This window comes from Melanotaenia boesemani, chromosome 17, assembly GCF_017639745.1.
Source record: "Melanotaenia boesemani isolate fMelBoe1 chromosome 17, fMelBoe1.pri, whole genome shotgun sequence".
Taxonomy (NCBI): domain Eukaryota; kingdom Metazoa; phylum Chordata; class Actinopteri; order Atheriniformes; family Melanotaeniidae; genus Melanotaenia; species Melanotaenia boesemani.
This window is the reverse complement of record NC_055698.1, coordinates 21376898-21395085: the sequence shown is the minus strand read 5'-3', so window position 1 is coordinate 21395085 and position 18188 is coordinate 21376898. Positions and strand designations below refer to the sequence as shown.

The 18188-nt window shown below is 39.9% G+C and overlaps 1 protein-coding gene across 5 annotated transcripts in view; it reads right to left on the bottom strand.

The window, feature by feature from the left end:
* Nucleotides 1-18188, bottom strand: part of rbms3 (RNA binding motif, single stranded interacting protein) — a 306045-nt gene that overhangs the window by 188346 nt on the left and 99511 nt on the right. The window lies entirely within an intron of this gene.

Below are 18188 nucleotides of genomic sequence, written 5' to 3'. Positions count from 1 at the left end.
ATAAGTCATTCATAAATAGAAATCAATCTTGAGCTGAACCTTTTTTTTCTGACTTATTTGACAACTCTGCTACATTTAACAGCCCACTGGTGAAAAGAGATGGAAAAAAATAGCATGAATGCATCCAATTATTCAAGCATAATGAAAGCTATGTCATGCAGTAAAGCAGGGGCTCCAGCACAAAGCCTTCCTCATTCAATACATCTGAAATATTGACAATTATCATGAATCACAATTGACAGGCATTTAATTCTGAACTGTTCTTGTCATTGCTCAAGTTACAGCTCAATGGATGCACCTTAAAGGCTTATAAGTATTTATAAAGAGGAACATTAACTTCCCCCTAAAAAGAAGGCATATTAGCAAACCTTAGCAGATACCGCCATGGGATCATGTTTCCTCGATACAACTAGTGCGCTGAATAGAGAGTTAACAAGAAGGACCCCCCCACACTCCACCCCTGCTTCAAGACCCTATATATGGCTGTGAAGACCTTCTATGTTGACATGGGCTCAAGGTTCACAGCACCTCATTGCCAAAGCTACTACAAGGCAATAAATTCTACAGCAGGAATGAATTGGTTGACCTCGGGGGTAGCCAGTGTTGCAAGTTGCAATCTAATACCGTACATTATCCTTTCCATGTCTCTGTTTATTCTTCATTTTTCTTTTTTCTCCCCCCACACATTGATGTGGCCGAATAATTTTGCTTTTATCTAATTTGTACACTGAATATAATTAAAATGAGCTTTTAAAAAAATGAAACAGCTTTGCTGTTTTTTTAGGGGTTTATTTGTACTTTAATTATACTGGAAAAGTGCAAAAACAGCTTACGTTTTAATAAATGAAGCCATGGTGCTCAGGTGGCTTGGCCCTCTCTCATGTCCTCCGTCACTGCTCCTAGTCGATGGGGTGCGCTCAATAATTCATGGGCTGTAAGAATCGGCATGCCCTAATTGGTCGGCAGGCTTTCTCTCTCAGCACTGCTGGGACCAAAAACAAAGGCAGAAAGCATTTTCTGCTTTTATTTTCCTTCTTTGGTTCCAAGCACACTAATAAAAAAAAGAACATATCTTTAAAGGTTTCCAGTTAAAAGGCCCCACCTGAAATTCAACAAGTAAACCTTGAAGCGAACCAGCTCTTTCATGAGGGAGTGAACACTACAAGCACTCAAATCAGACTGTCTTTTACGTGCTTTTCCAATGAAGAACGGCAGGATATTTTCAGTCTGTGCTAGCTTCGAGCGGGAAGCAGTCCTGCTGTTTCCTGAGGTAAAAAGGACACCTCAAAAAATTGCATTTGCGATGAAGATGATGCCACTGCATTATGCATTGACGTCTGTTCAGCAGTCAGCAATCACTAGATCAGGCTTTGGGGAATACATTTAGGATTGTATGCATTATGTAAATTCATTAATACATTTATTTATTAGTACAAGATGGAGCAGTTTGCATGAGATCCTACATAAAAAAAATAAAAGATAAGTGAAACAGGTGCCCTGCTGACAGTAAAAAAAGGCAATGTTTAGGATTGATATCTGCTGGCATGCCATCACAAGTCAGACACAACTCATCAAGGTCAGAGTTTAGAAGGAAAAGCAAAAAACAAAGAGTGGCACTGAGATTACCTCTGAATTCCTATTAGAAAATTAATATGTTCCTAAGTGAGCACCCCATATAAAGTAGGATTAAAGGTTGCTTTTCTTTAAAAAATTAAAAATTAAGCAGCATTAAATCATAATATAAATGAGTAATATTTGGTTGACTGTCTAAGGAAGTTTTGTATGTATTTTGATTTTAATTTAATTGATCAAAAACAGACACAAGGATTTTTTATTTTTGTGGAGGCAGATTCTTGTGGAAAAATGTTAATTATAGCACTCACTCTATCTTACTAACTACACATACTTTAATAAATACTTGTATCTCTGCTAAATATCATCCATTCCTTAAAAAAAAAAATGTGTCCATGCTTGCATCATGCTTCCCCAAGAATGAATCAACAAATGTGTACATAAACACAAAGACCTGCAAAAGCGTTTCTTCAGCATGAAAACTTTGCCTATTTATCCAGCTACCATTTTATCTAATCTCTTCACTGTTTGACTCTAATTATTTGGAATTCTCAAGTTGCCAGTCATTGTGGGATAAGCAGCAGAGTTAACTACCTGCTCTCAGTAAAATTAGACTGAAGACTCTCAGCAGGTTGCTGATGTCTGATTGCAATCTTCAAAATCTCTCCACCCCAAGATCCAAACACAATTTCTCCTGCTTGCTTTTAATTGCATTGTATTACTGCTAAAAATGTTCTCCTATCTCTGCTTGGCAACCTACTTCACTCTTTCAGTTGAACATTTTCCCTTTAACAACCATTCTCTCAATAATCACAGTGAGCTTTTGAGTTGTTCCATGATACCTACTCTTCATCTACCACCTTGATATTATCCAATTCTTGTGGATTACGAGCTTTGCTAAGCTAATCTGCATGGTTAAGTCATGTTAGACACAAGGCCGACTGTTCAGGTCAAGAGTTGCATTTGTGAAGCAATCACTGAATTATGGAAGCAAGAAATTAATTAAAAGTAAACATAGAAAGGCTGCTGATGATCTATCGCCAAGCTCTTTTAAGAGACTTCAGCCTTGTCATGCCTTGCTCTTGCAGCGCTTTCCAGAGTTTACTTTTATTGAATTACAGGGGAGCCGCCTCATCCTGTGCCATGCTTAAAATGGCATTAATGTATCTCAGTGTGAGGTGGTATAGCTGTGTCTGAGCTGGTATATTTCAAAAAACAACCAGCACAGAGAACAGGCAAAGGCCTGAAGGAAGAAAGAAATGAAACAGGCACAGAAAAACACTCCTTTGGATGACTCATTAAACAATTTGACCATCAGGCCCTTGTGATATCAGTTTCCCCTCAAAATGTCTTAACAATTTCACTTCTGTAGTCATCAACTTCTTCCTCCTTGACTTATAATTGAAACAGGAGCAAATGTCATTTGAAAACACAAGTGAGGTGCACAAGATGATAAAGCCACCCTTCAACAGGGCTGTAAGTCTTATTAATTGAAGTGTAATTCTGTGATTCAGTGCAGTGCCAAGTGATTAGCAGCCACAACGTTAACCCCTAAAATTAATCAAATAAAATCCAACTTGTTGGCATGGATGGTTTTTTGTCTTCTGTTGCAGACAATAAGTTTCATTTCACTGAAACTTCTTTCCTTTTCTAAGAACAGAGCAAAGCTGCTTTCCATCTTTTTCTGTTTCCATCCAGTCAAATAGCAGAGAGCAGGAAGAGTCTGATGTGATTAAACAAATGTTCTATTGCCACCTGTGAGCCATAAAACCCCCCTAACCCGGGTCATCACAGGTGAAAACAAAGCGGGTTTTATTAGAGGAATGATAGACACTTTGGGGGAGGCGGGGGGGCGGGCAAAGTTATCAAACCGGACTGCTAAAACATGCACCATATCCCTGTGAGGAGATTGGATTCCAAATGCAGGCTTAGGGCAGCACCACTGAGGTCACTTCACAATCTGCACGGGTCAGAGCCAAGGCAGCGCTACATGCTGGTTTGACGTTCTCCATTAACTCACCCTCGCTAACCCACAAAATAAACCTGAGCTGCTAAAGAGAGAGAGGAAACACAGGAAAAGAGAACAAAAAGGGGAACTACACACACTCACACAGAACAACCTGTTTGATAAACTAGTTGTGAGGGAAAAGATTGCACACAAATGTGAATTTGCAACAAAGTCTTCAGAGAGAATAATATCAAATGACCAAAACTCAATGAAAAATGATGTTCACACTGTCCACAATGAAACCGAAGATGCTGGGAAGCATTTCATTTATTTGAGTTTATTAATTCTAACATATTCTGATTAAAAAATAAATACAAGCAAAACCCCGACACTAACAGCTGCTGCATTCCCCCACTATTTTGGGTCAAGCTTCCAGCTAAAACTTCTCGACCCAGTATCTTATGTTAAGTTTCCAGACTGCTCGGTGTTTGGAAACATGATCACAAAAGAGCTTGTTTGGCACAGGCTGTGCCTGGCTAGCATATACAAAGCATATAGATTCAGCTCGCTGCCACAAGCCACAGCTTTATTTAAAACTTGATCCAGCCTCTAACTGAGTTGTGGAGGGAAGGTTATTCAGGGTAGCTGAGCACACAAAACATTGAAAACAGCATTTTTATCCCCAAAAAGAAAAGAAAATCATGCTTAAAAAAAAAAAAAAATGGACATTTAGTTTGTGAGTGGGTTTTTTTTTAAGTGGATGCTAAATGTTAGTGCTACTGCAATCTTCTCATACAGGCAGCTGTAATGACATTACAAAATTTCAGTATATGTAGTTACTTATATTTGTCCACGTGAAGTCGTCTCACACGATCAGATGTCTCCCTAGGCTTCATTTCACCCCATTTTACCCATCAGTCTGTGTCAGAGGGGAAATACTTTCACTCCAAATCCCAACAATAAAACTCTGTATAAACAATTTTAGACTTTACAGCAACTATAATCTCAGTATTTACTTTAATCTCCATTTTAATGATATCTGAAGAAGTGCATTCATTTTATAATTACTGAAAACCAGAGTATTTAAACTTGACAATAGGACCTCACGGAAATGGCGTATTTGTGTGTGCTGGGATTTGATTTGTGGTTCCTGCAGCAACGATCACCTCCGTTGGAGACATCATGGGGGCTGTTGGTGATCGCCAAAAAAAACAAGAAACCTTGCCAGCGCAATTATGCATGTCCATTTTAACATAATATGGAGAGAACATGAGATGCGTGGGAGCGAAGGGTGGCGGTTGTGTCGTGGGGGTGGAAGGATTGTGAAAGTGTGTACACAGGCAAGGCAAGGCACTTCTACACAGTTGTGTAGAAGTGTGCTGAGGAAAGACTGTGTGCTGGTGTGAGTGGGTCTATGTGTATACAGCATACTGTACATGTGTCAGACTGACTGGTCACACCAGCAGACAACATGGACACCAACATTCAAAGAACAGGAGCCGGGATCTAAAGAACACATGTTTAGGGCTCTTTTGTGACCGGTGCTTTGAGTTGACAGAAATGTATGGGTTTGGGAGTGTATTTCAAAGGGCTGCTTGGGATAAAAGACAAGTCTCTGGAGCTTACAATTGAAACACATTTTCCATTTTAAGATTTTTGCAGCACTCAACTTTAAGAGATTGTAAGGTGTGTTGTTTTTCACACAAGATGACAGAACTAACTTCAGTATACTGCTGGTTCTTTGTGCGAAGACTTTTAAGGCATAAGTAATTCATGAAATGATAATAAGGTCAAAGAACAATATGGTTTCAGTTTTTTCCTACAATATCCTAATAATAAATGGTGATAAGGTGCTTTTTGCATTAATAACTTGCAAACATTATGGTGTTAATGCATGATGTTTCAGAATTCAAGTTCACAGTTTTAGTCAGTGTATTTGTTATTTATAAAACATTTAATCTTATCAATGTAAACGTGGTGGCAGCAAACAGAGCCATCCATATAATCAGAGAAAAGTCTGTGCTCCCACATTTCAGCATTCATTTATATAGTACAATTACTGATGGCAAAACTATAAAAACATATTCTGTAATGATTAAATTACCATTTATAAAAATCTTTCTGAGCCTTGAGGGTATATAAAACATTTCCTTTACTTTTAGAGAGATGCATAAGCCCTAACCTCCTAAGTCCCTCAGATGGTTTCTCTGAAATATTTGGTTTTAATGTGACTGCACTGGGGTGGGGTGGGGGTGTGGGTGGGGGGGGGTTGGCTGGCAGGCGGGATCAGTCAGTTAGGGTGACCTCATGTGTTTGGCGCAGTGAAGACTGATCAGGTTTCCCTGTGTGCAGATTCCAGCTTGTTCACTCTGCACTACCCAGGATCCTGTGTGTGTGAGTGTGTGTGTGTGTGTGTGTGTGTGTGTGTGTGTGTGTGTGTGTGTGTGTGTGTGTGTGTGTGTGTGTGTGTGTGTGTGTTTGTGTGTGTTTGTGTGTGTTTGTGTGAAAATGGACATTACTGCATGTATGTGTGAGCAAGTGTGTTTGTGTGTATGAGATGGAGAGGTAGAGAGATAAATTATAGGAGATAAATTATTCACATCAACCATGGTCGAGAGAGAAAGAGAGACACTATGGGAGGGTGAGCTGTGTGTCAGTCCCCTCCAGTGAACTCGGTGAACCCAACAGGACTCCCACCCTTCCTCACATACTGCTCGCCCACCTCCCTCCTCAGCACTAAACGTCCACTCCTCTGATGCTTTCTCTCAGGCTTGTTATGCATGCACCTGATAACATGGGCCAGTACGTATGTTGTTGTGGTTAGGGTAATTTAATTTGCATCCTTTTAATCCCTCATCAAAGCAATGTAGGTTTAAATAAAGTTATATTAAACTATAGAGATGGATCCCTTTAGAATGAAAGTTATAATGATTAATGGCCCTGATAACAACAGTTGGTGAGTATGTGCTGTTTTATTATTATGAACGCATCTGGCTGCCATAACAGGCGTCATCTGAACTGGCGACATCATCTGTGAGGCTAAAGATGATGTCATGCAGCACTTTTATTACACCTTAAATTACCTGGAATTGGGATGAACCAGAAACATGTAGCTTGATTAAAAATATCTAAGATTTTTTTCAAGTTAAATGTACAATAACTTAAACCCTAGTACAGCAGAAACCAACTATTTGATAGATGAGGGTATATTGGTTTTATGATGCTACCGTATCACTAGAAAGCACAACCACTGTAGTGCCACAGCTCTGTGCTTCTTTGTACCCAGTTCAACTCAAGGAGGTTGTAAAATCAAACTACACAAGCAAACTTCACAATTTACCTGCAATGTATACACCAGGTTCAGTTTAGTTTGTTTTGGAATGAGATGATGCTGCTGTAGTGCAAAGACCAGGGTAGTTTTGGGGTTTTATATAAAACCTTTAAATTTTGACCATAAGTCCTGCTTAACATGTTTTACTGGCTAGCCATTTGGAACATAAAAGCCAACAATGGAGGACTTTTTGCTAATTTATATGGTATTAAAAAAAATAATGGCTACTGAGGATTTCCCTGCATCAGCACTAAATTTGGTGAACATAACGGTGGGACAGCACTGCACAATTTTTACATGGAGTGGACTAAATTGACATAAATATGTAAATAATCATAGTACTTTAAGATCTAAATATGAATGCATTTGCTCAGCTCTTATGTCCCTTATATTAAGTTTTGTTTATAATACCAACATTTCGTGTCTTTGAGCTTCAGTTAGATGTGTTAAGATGATTTTTATTATTTTTCATTTGATTGTTTTAAATGAAAAACATTTAAACTCTAGTCTTTTTGTTACAGTAATTGTTTTATGAAAAGTGCAACACAAAGTTTCATAGATTGATTTGCAAAACGGGAGGTTTTAACAGAAACTGTCTGGTAAATATCCAACAAAAAACTTTACGAACGCATGACAATATTTTGTAAATTCATTGTGATTTGTTTACTTAAATTGAACCTGAAACCAGCTTGTTGCTGTTGGGTTTAATTTTCAGTGACTTTGCTTGTGTCTGCTGAACACAAAATGGGGTGGAATCTGCAAATTGCTCCTCGATGCAAAGTTTAGCACTATTAAGCATGCAGTAATTAAAGGCAATGCAAACGAAAAGGTCCTTAAGAGCTATGGATAGTGCTATTGACACAACAGCGCAAACTGGAAACAGGTAATCTGTGCGAACTTCTATTCAAAATTCTGACTTAATCTATATTCACTATAGATTAGATTTACATTTCTTTACAATATTTGTTATTATTACAATAAGATAAACCAATAATTATCTTTATAATTCTCAGAATTGTACAAACTTCAAATCAAATCCCCCAAAAATATTACTTTAAAGTTTATTGTACCCTTTTGTAATCTTGCCTGACTTACTGCAGTCAAAACCGAGCAAGGTGAGCACACACTATTGACAACTATCACTATAGTAACAATAAAGCACATACTGCCTGCAGTCCTCTTGACAAAGCCTCAAAAGGCTGAGAGGGTTCCTGTGTATCAGATCACTGTGGCAACTACTGTGAAGTCACACTGACAGACAAATGTGCAATGCCAAACACACACAAGGGTTAAACAGCTGCAACAGACTAGTTAATATTGCTGTGAGTGCTACACTGTGGCCTGGTTGAAGAGGGGCAGTCTGGCGTAGCTCTCATGGCTGTTAAGCTGCTAGCCATGACTAAACAAATCGGCATATTACCCTGTGTTCTACTGTCTACATAACTGGGCCACAGAGTCCCTAAACAGTTTTTAGAGAGACAAGTGTCAACAGTTGTCTTCACAATTACCCAGAGTCTTCAGAGGAGAACATTGGCTCAACGTTGCCGTTGTGTTTATCCAACGTTCAAAAGAAGGCAGGCTAATGCCAGCTCAGTGATTAATTGCAGGCTCAAAGTGCTGAGGATACAGAATCTGCTCTCTATGGCGCCGACTGCAGCTCCTACAAGGGTTTATTGCTTTATCGGCTCAATCCTAATGTGACCCTCTTCTCTCCTTATGATGGCTCCAAGTGATGCTGGAGCATCCAGGAATACCCAGCAAGGTGGCACTGTGGTTAATTGCCTAACACACGTCACTTCACTGTTGGCTGAAGCTTCTGTTGGTGGTGGTTTAAAAAAAGAGAAACTTTTAAGAAACAATTAAAGTGCAGAATGTCTTCAGTATAAACAGATCTCTATGGGTTGATATAAAGCTCCCTATAGACTCTGATTCCTTCCAATATGTTGGAAGAAGCATAACATATGGCAGTTACACAAGCATGCAGCTGTTGTTTTTTGGGGCTAGAGATAAATAATGGATACAAGTCTTCCACAGGGTACTCAATACAGCTAATGAGAGAGAGAAAGCAGACAGGGAATTAGTGACTAACTGTTTTTCAAAGCCGCTGTTTTCTAACATTTTCGTAAGTGCCCAAGGACAAGAAAATAAAGAAAGATGAAAACATCAGTATTCATCAACAGAAAAATACAAAAATGCATTTTTTAACCATTACGAGTAATGTTTAGCGTATTTTAACATAGAAAAAAAAAATTTGTCTGCAATGTATAGAAGTGCATTGATGCCTGTTTGCATTTCATAACTCACAAACACCCCCACCTGTAAAATGAAGCCGATCCTTGAAATTTGAGGGGAAAGGAGAAAGAAAGAAGACCAAACTCAACCCCAATCTGCTCAATCTGTGCACAGAGGGTGTCCATGATTAACTACTGAAAAGGAAGAAACCACTAACTTGTAAGGAGATCACATACCATAATGGCACTTTTTAATTCTGTTGCCAATAGCTGTTTATGTGCTACTAATTATCAGCGAAGAATAATAATCTCTCCTCCTCTTGGACTCTTATCATGCCAAGGGCTTTTTCTTCGATTTTTTTGTTTTTATTTTTTTTATTTTGTTTTTTCCAGTCATCCTGGTTTGTGACTCTACTAGCCAGGTTTGCTCTCTACATCAGTGTCCTTGCAATCTAATTCATGCCGCCTACCTGTCCAAGTCAGTGTTTTTCCATACGCTGAATAATGTGCACATGTTGTGGCCTCAGAGGCAGCTGAAGCAGTGGAAGGGTCTGCCAAAGAGACCATTCAGGCAAAATCTAAGAGGGTGGCTTGAGTCATTTAACTCAAATAAAGCCGGGAGAAAGGAATGTTTGCGCTTAGTAATCCCCCACTTGCTCGACAAGGCTTCACAAGGTTCATCTGCTGCGCTAAATTGGTGCACGTATTCTTATTTGTATAGGAGCTCATTGTGGCTGGGTGAGAGGAGGGAATCTGACAGGACTGGCAGCCATTCAAGCCCTCATGCCTATTTGCTTATCCTCATTCATGGCAGAATTGGCTTTTTCCGGAGCCATTTTTCAAACCATGCATGACACGGTATTTTCATTGAGCCTGCCACTACTAATGCAGCTGTGTAGAGTAAATGTTGCAGGGAGCCTGTATGTGCGCCGAGCAGAGGGGGCGGCCGAGGCCTCCTACTGTAATCACAGCAGTAAGGCTACACTACCATTTGCATGTCTGTCGTCTGAGGTGTCCTCTAGTTGCTTCGTATCTGAATGTCTGAGTGACAACAACAATCACAGGTTTGTTTGGCCGCAATGGAGAAAATTCTTTAAAGTGAGATATGACCAGGCAAGGTATTTCTTTCTTGGTCAGACTGCGACATCATTAGATAAATGAAAGACCACTGTGAGAAATGATATCATTAATATTTCCACCTGCTGTGCTTCTCTCTGTAGGTGGCGTTCCCACACTAACTTTGATGGGAGGAAAAAAATCACATTCCCTTTATTCAAGACTTTCCTGAAAACACTTTAATGAAATACACATTATTGCCTACAGAGTAGACAGTTGTGGTTATGAATTCTTCTCAGTTTACCATAACATATGTCTGGTTATGAGGCAGACCACAGACTAGGAATAAAACCCAGCGCTTAGTTAAAACCATATGACAAAACTGTCTGTGTGATCGGGATCAGCATGGGACAACTGCACTTCACGCACACAAGGGCTTCATGCGATCGCCATAACAAATTCACTACTCTACTCCTTCTGGCAATTAGCTAATGAATTTCTAAGAGAGGGTTGACAAGGACCTCCTGCTGTATGAAGAGACATTTAGGTCTGTTTAGGTATGACCATGGTTGTTGTTAGGATCTGGAAACACTGAAGGCTCAGCTCCACCCAGCCCAGAAATCTCTGGATTTCTGAAGAAATAAGAAAGTTGGATCATTTTCAAATTATTCAAGAGTAAAATTAATAGAAGATGTGTTGTACCACTAACAGGCTGGTTTTCAAAAACATGAAACTGAAACAAAATTAGTACAATGTGAGGTCTCCGTTATAATTTTTATTGTTAGCAGCAGGAATAAGACATCCTAAAAATCCAGGAACCTAACAACACATGTTATTTAATAATCTATTTCATATGTGCTCAAACACAACAACACATGTGCCTTAAGATAAGTTTTGTCATGGTGATTTCTGCTCTAATAGCTCAACTTCTGCTTTCTGTTAAGCTCTGCACACGGTGTGTTCCTTACTATTAAATCCTTTTTAGGGTATTATTGTATTGTGAGTAATTTTATATTACTGGGATATTTCTATTTATTTATCTAGCTAATTATTTGCCCTTCATTGTTACATATGTATTGTTTTACATATTGTTACTATGTTGCAAAACTAGAATAATTTATAAAAGGATTTCCATGTTTTTGTAAATGCTGTGCATTGTAATGAATAATTTTAAAACCAGACTAAAAGTTACTCCTGTTGCTAAAGCAGTAGGAAACAACAAAAAAAAACTTCTAATATCTGCAACACGATTGAGTTATTGCTCAATACTAACAATCACCAACCCACTGTGCTCTTTCTGTCTGTTTACTGACTGAAGCTTGTTAGATATAGACAGACCATGATGACATTCTTAGACTGCTTGTAGGAAATACAGAGAAACTAAAACAGTGTTTTCTTTTAGCGCACATCTTTTCCAGTCACTTAATAGATGATTTTAAAAGATCCTTATTTCAATATTTTGATCTGATCTTGTGATCTGGGGCCCTCATTTAGAAAAGTGGACAGACTGCTCTGCTGCACCCGGAGCCATGCAGTGATCCTCTAGTGCACTGCTCCTCAAAGTGGGCGCAGCAGCCACTCATTAAAAATGTAGGAGCAATTACCCTGGCGGAGTCTGACTCAGTGAATGCTACCATGCCAAGCTTCCAGCCCAACCTCCTCTTACCTTTCCACTGCTTACACCAGCAACCTGAGTAATCTTCATATGAACAACTGAAGGTAGGGAAGCAGACTCAGCAGAAACAGAGAGCTTCAGTTACACAATAGCAACAAAAGTCCTTCACTGCCTCTCTGCTTGTCTGTCTCTCACAAGGTGCATTTTCTCTCCTTCCATCATCTTTCTCTTGCATCCCGCAGCCTTGGCTTGCTCTGTTGTCCTGATCCAGCTCTTCATCTGCCCATTTTGCTTTCTACTGACTTATTTAGGCTCCACCATTTGGGGCCAGAACAAGGATTTCTGACATGATCTTACAGCTAGATCAAACAACTCTGTGAAATATTAAAGCTGGGGTAAATGTGCAATGCAAACAAATATTAACAAACGGAAATCGACTCAACTTTCAGAATTGTTCTGCAGTTTCTCAGATAATACAGGAGGTGTTTTGTGCTAAACAGCCTCTTCAGGGCCCAACATAAAACCAAAATTATTGAACCACATTCCTCAAAGATTCCCCTCTAATCAGGCAAAAGCCAGCTGAAATTTAAACAATGATTCCAGACTAAAGATACTCAGTTTAATTTTAGTTTTTAACAAAACTTTCTAAGCAATTACAAGAACTTTAACTAAGAAAAAGTTTGTAAGTGTATTTGACTTTCATTATTCCTTACATGTTCCTCTGTATATTAATGTGAGTTGTATAAATTAAGAGGGTCAACACAGGAGGTGTTTCTCCAGCCACTTACGCCACACTGCACAGATGGCAGAACACCAGGCTGAACAGACAGCAGGGGCTCCCGGAAATAGAGTAAGAGGCATGCAAAAGCAATGGAGGATGGGAAATTATAACAGTAATTATAAAAGGGGACAAGATGAAAGAGAATCGAAAAGATGAAGGCAAGTGTTGGGGGAGCAAAAGGGTGATTTGAGCAAAAATTAGGGGGGGGATGCATAAACAAAGATGAAATAGACAATAGTTTTTAACTATACCCCACCATCCTGAAAGGCAAAGGGGCAGATAGAAAATAGAGCGTGAAAACACAAGGCAAGCCCCTTGCCAGTGAGGCAGGAGGGTGAAACAGTGGGCCAGACTAGACAGCTCCAGGCAGATGCTATGTTACAGAAAGAAATGCTAGTAAAAATAAGGAGGAGGAAAAAAAGGCAGGTGTGTTTGCAGAGTCCTGCTGCACTGGTAGGTTTGAAGGGCACATCATATGTCTCCTTTCATCTGGCTCTAATCTGAAGCAACATCTTTTCTGTCTCTCTCTGTTTCACTTCATGTTGTCTCTGCATGACTCTTTCTCTCTGTTCTCTGAAAACAAAGAAAGCCCAGGGAAGAACATCACATTCTGAGACAAATAATCCTGATGGAGTGAAAAATGTTTTAGAGAATTCAAGCTGTGTTCAATATGCACAAATTTTTCCAGCCACCTATGGTTGCAGGTTCAGTTAGGCAATTAATTTGATATCATAATGAACAGAGAGGCTTGTCTCTCTTCTTTTTTTATTTATTTTTTTGCACAATCTGCCACTTCTTTTTTAACGACTGAGCCTTCAAAAGCTAGCAGGGGATTCAGTGTCTTAACTCAGGTTTTCCAGCTGAAAAAGACAATTTACAGCTCTGTCCTCACCCCCAAATGCCACAATTCACCACACAGGTAGGAGTTCCTTCGACTTACAGTGCAGACTAAAGTAGCCGGTTATCTCCAGATGGTCAGGGAAGGTGAGTTCACAGGCAGAATTCCCTAGGGCAAGAACTCCACCACCAAGCACATCATTTTATACTTTAGACATTTATCTTGGATGTTTGTCAGTTTTTTTTTCCTTCAGCAACCTCCAGTTTGTGTGCAGGCACTTTATTCTGTGACTTGCTCAAGGACTCTTCAAAATTACACAAACCTATTGAGGAAAAGAAATATGTGACCTGGTTTTGAGACCTTCGCTCTAAGTATGAGACCATTTACCCGGCACACACTCTTGGGTGTTTTTATTCACATCTCACAACTATATTAGGTAAAAACGTCTTCACTGAACTGATTTTCATATTCAAATCATCAATGTTGTGCTGCAGCACACGTATATAACTGGAGCTCCTAAAATTCTCAATGCACTCTAAAATAATAGAACATAAAAATAATTTTACCCTCCTTTGTGTGTTTTTTTTTTCTGTTGTTCTTCTAACAAAATGAAAAGCAATTTCCAGAGAGCACTCTGGTAAAGCAGCTCTAACGAGATGTGTGTGTCAGCATGTAGAAGGCTGGGTCTTAGCACCAGGCTCTGTGGTGGTGTACTGTATGAGAAGCCATGAGAAGCAGTAATTCAAACACAACCTTTATGTATGGGTGTGGAGATAGGGCTGTGCTGTCAGTTGATAAATGAGAAGGGTTAAGAGCACTCCCAACTGGAGTGTGTGTCTGTGTGTGTGCATGTTTGTACATCCAGACAAAAGCCAGAGCTCAGATGGAGTTGTCTGCTTCCCTTACTGACATGTAGACATGTGACAGACGGATAAAGTCTAAGTCAGATATGTACAAGAGATTACTAATTATCAAAAAATACTTTCCAACTTAATGAGATTAAAAACTTAGAAACCAAAAAATAAAAACAAAAAGCAAGCCAGAGCTCTTTAATATAATTCTGCTAATTTATGTGAGCTCCGAGAGAACTTGTGATGGACTCATTTACAGCAAGACAGGGAGAGGATTTTGTTTTGTGCAGTCAGCTGTGAAACACATATCAAGAATTACAAGAGGGGATATGAGATGTATTACTAGTAATAATAAAAACACATTGTCCCAGACCTTAACAGGGCTGGGCTTTTATAGATGCAGTTTAAAGTTCGACTTTTCCATCTGACAAAGAGCCTGACAAACTCTTCAAAGCACAGTCACATCAGAAAAAACAAATGAAGCTAAGCTACTAGCTCTACTATCTCAGTTTGTGCCACAAATAACCAATTTAACAAAACCCTTTAGTATTAGGGTCTTTTTTGTCTTTATTTGAGTTTGTTGCCGTCTGCGTACTGTACATCTGCCTTCCTTTTTTGTTTCTATGCATGATTTTTTTCTCCAACGAGGCATTAAGGGAGGATTTAGATGGCTCTGTTGTTATTTCTGCAGCACAATGGATCAACTCGTGTAATGTAACCAAACCCTTTTCCTTGCTTTTAACTTGCCCTTCCCTCCCTGCCTTCCCATAACATCCACCCTCGGCTCAGTCTTTCTTTCTCACACATAGTCAACCCTTCCCTTCATAGCCTCCATCATCTATAAAGAATCAGACATATAAATGTTGCCTATGGCAGAGGCAGAGACGGGTACAGATCCTCTCAAAGGGCTCCATTGACTGGTGTTTACTTAAGGCCAGGGACATTGGCTGCTGCTAAATCTACCTCAATCTGCCTTCTCAGCTTCGGGTCTGACGGTAGCACAACCTGCTCGCTCCCACAACACGGCTACAGAACAGTGCATATGTGCGTCCTTGTGTGTCTGTGCGTTGTTTGTTTGTACCTTTGACTGCTGACATTAGGTGTGTAATGACCTAGCCTAGCAGTGGTGTATCAGTACAAGGTTACAGCAGTGTCAGTTATACAGTTCAACAACATTAAAGCTAACTGAATAGCACAAGAGGGGGAAATTTCCAGCAGGTATTCAAGGCAAATTATCAGCAATGTGAATGTTCCCTCTGAGAGTTGTGTGCTTAATAATGAAACAGAGAACTGAAAACCCCGGTCATGAGTGAAAATGAGATGCAAGACATTCTATGACGCACAAACAAACATTCAATTGAAAATAATATTCTCCACTAAACATCATTAAACAAAAATAATTAATCTGTGTGTTTTTATTGTTCTGGGTGAGAGGAGGTGCAAGGCTGGGACCTGAATGAGGCAATTTATTGTTATATTCTCATTTAGGATGTACATCTATTATCTATCATTAAATTTGAATGCACAGCAAGCTGTGAACAGCACTAGCCATCATGCTCACAATGAAAGACACAGGCTGAATAAAGGCTGAATTTTGGCAAATGACTCAACAGACTGATCATTTGGGGGATAGACAGAAATAGGGCCTTTAAAGGATTCTTTCATCAAAGCAACATCCTGCCAGCTCCCCGCAGCCATAACCTCATATAAAAGCCACACACACACACAGACACACAAATCCTTCTCCAGGAATCAATAATTCAGCTAAAGAGAAGCACATGCTACGCCCCACTGCACTAATCAATAGAAAGCCAAATGTTATTGTTTCATCTCATTCTCTGACTTTCACATTCTAATCTGGGCTGCCCGGCATATGCTGGACATATATCACATTAAGATGTAATTCAAAGAGAGGAAAAATTGGAGCCCAACTTGAGGAGATGTACAGTTTTTTGTGTCAGCCTAATAAAGACATTTACTTTAGAATAATGTCATTAATTGCAGGCAAACATGATTAGGTTTCTGTGTATAGATTTAAAAAATTAGCCTAAAAGAGGAAAGAAAAAGGTAGACCTGCCACATGAGTTACACCCCACTCTCCACTTCCTATTCTAACATGATATTTATACCCCCCCTCATATAAATGTCCCTTGAGACCCCGAGGCCATACATCGATAATGCAGCAATGACTATGCATGGAAAGACCTGTGTGACTTTAGAACGTATGTGTCCAGAAATGGGAACCTTTCAGTGCATTTGTGTGTTTTTGTGTGCAAAATCTAGGCCAAAGCAACAGCCGCATGATTTTTTTCAAGTGGTGTGAACCTGCCAGCCAAGGCCCTTCTCCCCTCCCTGTAATCGAGCTATCAATGATCATTAATGAGAGTGTGACATAGCTCTCTACAGCCCTCTTGGCCACATTGTCCAACACTCTGGCCTCTCTCCCAGCCTCCCTTTCTCCTATTGACCCTGTCTGCAGCACTGTCACATTAACCTACAAGGCAACTGGCAACACGATCTAACCACAAAAATGAATACGAATGCTGGCCACCAATCTATAAACAGAATGCATGCTTTTCTTGCCCTACATACCCCACTTTGGGTCTGGTTTGCATGACACAGGACCCTAGTGACTCGCTCAAGGATACATCAAATGCTGACAGTGGCAAGATCAGATCTGTGCTGACCTTGGAAGTGAACTGCAGCATGGGCAAAGGAGGAGGGTGGCAGGTTGGGATGAGGCAGGGGTGTGTGTGTGTGTGTGTGTGTGTGTGTGTGTGTTTGGGGGGGGGGGGGGGGGGTTCTTTTGCAACAGAGCTGGGACGCAGAAAGTATGTGGAGCCAAGAAGAAGGGGGAAAGAAAAAGAAAAAAAATGGAGGGAGGGCATGGGAGAATGGAGAGGCATGCCTTGATTGAGAGGCCCCTGAGATGAGCAACTCTGAGATATGAGAAGGGGGAGGGAGGGAGCAGGGGGTGATGGAAGGAGTAGAGGAGGAGAGGTGGGAGGGAGAGGGAAGCCATATGGCAGCCGTACAAATGTATTAAACTATAAATCAGGGGGAAAGCTAGTGGACTGCCAGGTGGGGCTGCAGTCAGGTCCTCCCAGCTGGAGGTGGGATGGTTCACATGGACAAAGATGAAAACATCACCATTTTCAGTTATTACTTGTTATAAACAGGACAAAATTGACACGATTAAACTGTTTTTTCCATCTAGCTGAGCAAATCTGAAAATAATTAATAAAGATTCTTTTTGAGAAATAAATTTAGGACATAAAACAATAATTGTATGTAATCATAGAGCATCAAGGCTAAGATCTGTGCTGAAATCAAAAGCTGACTCTGAGGAGCTGAGGACTGCTCCGGAAAGTATTACTCGTAGTATTAAACCCTACAGTGTTCATTACTTTGGATACATAATTGGAAATTTTAAACAGTCAAGTTATAATGTTAAATTAGACCTAAGTATTTCACAATGTTTGTTGACACCTGCGCAATGTTCCGCTATGCTGTGCATCACCATGTCACAAAAAGGACAGAAGTTAGTGTTACACTTTGTGGTAGAAAAAAAACAAAAACCAAAAAACAAAACAAGTAATCCCCCAAAGGCTTCCATTTTAATCCCTAGATGATGTCTGGGTAGTGCGTCCAGTCAGTGTCCTGGCAGCCATCGGGACCCAGGCCTGGGCTTTCATTCCAGAATCACTGATGCATACTACAGCTAAAACAAACACGGGCAGCCTACCCCATGCCTGCTTTGTGTCAGAAACAAAAACGTCAACAAAGTGAAAAAAAAAAAGAAGGATTCAAAACCTGGGCTTCAAGAAGACATCTGTGAATTAGCAATGTCATAATTTAATCAGTTCTTTTAGGAAAGTGGCAATCAAGCTTTTAAACAATGGCCCACATTTAGCTTGCAAATATTTCATTACAAAATTAAATTTGGATCCTCATCCGTTAATTTG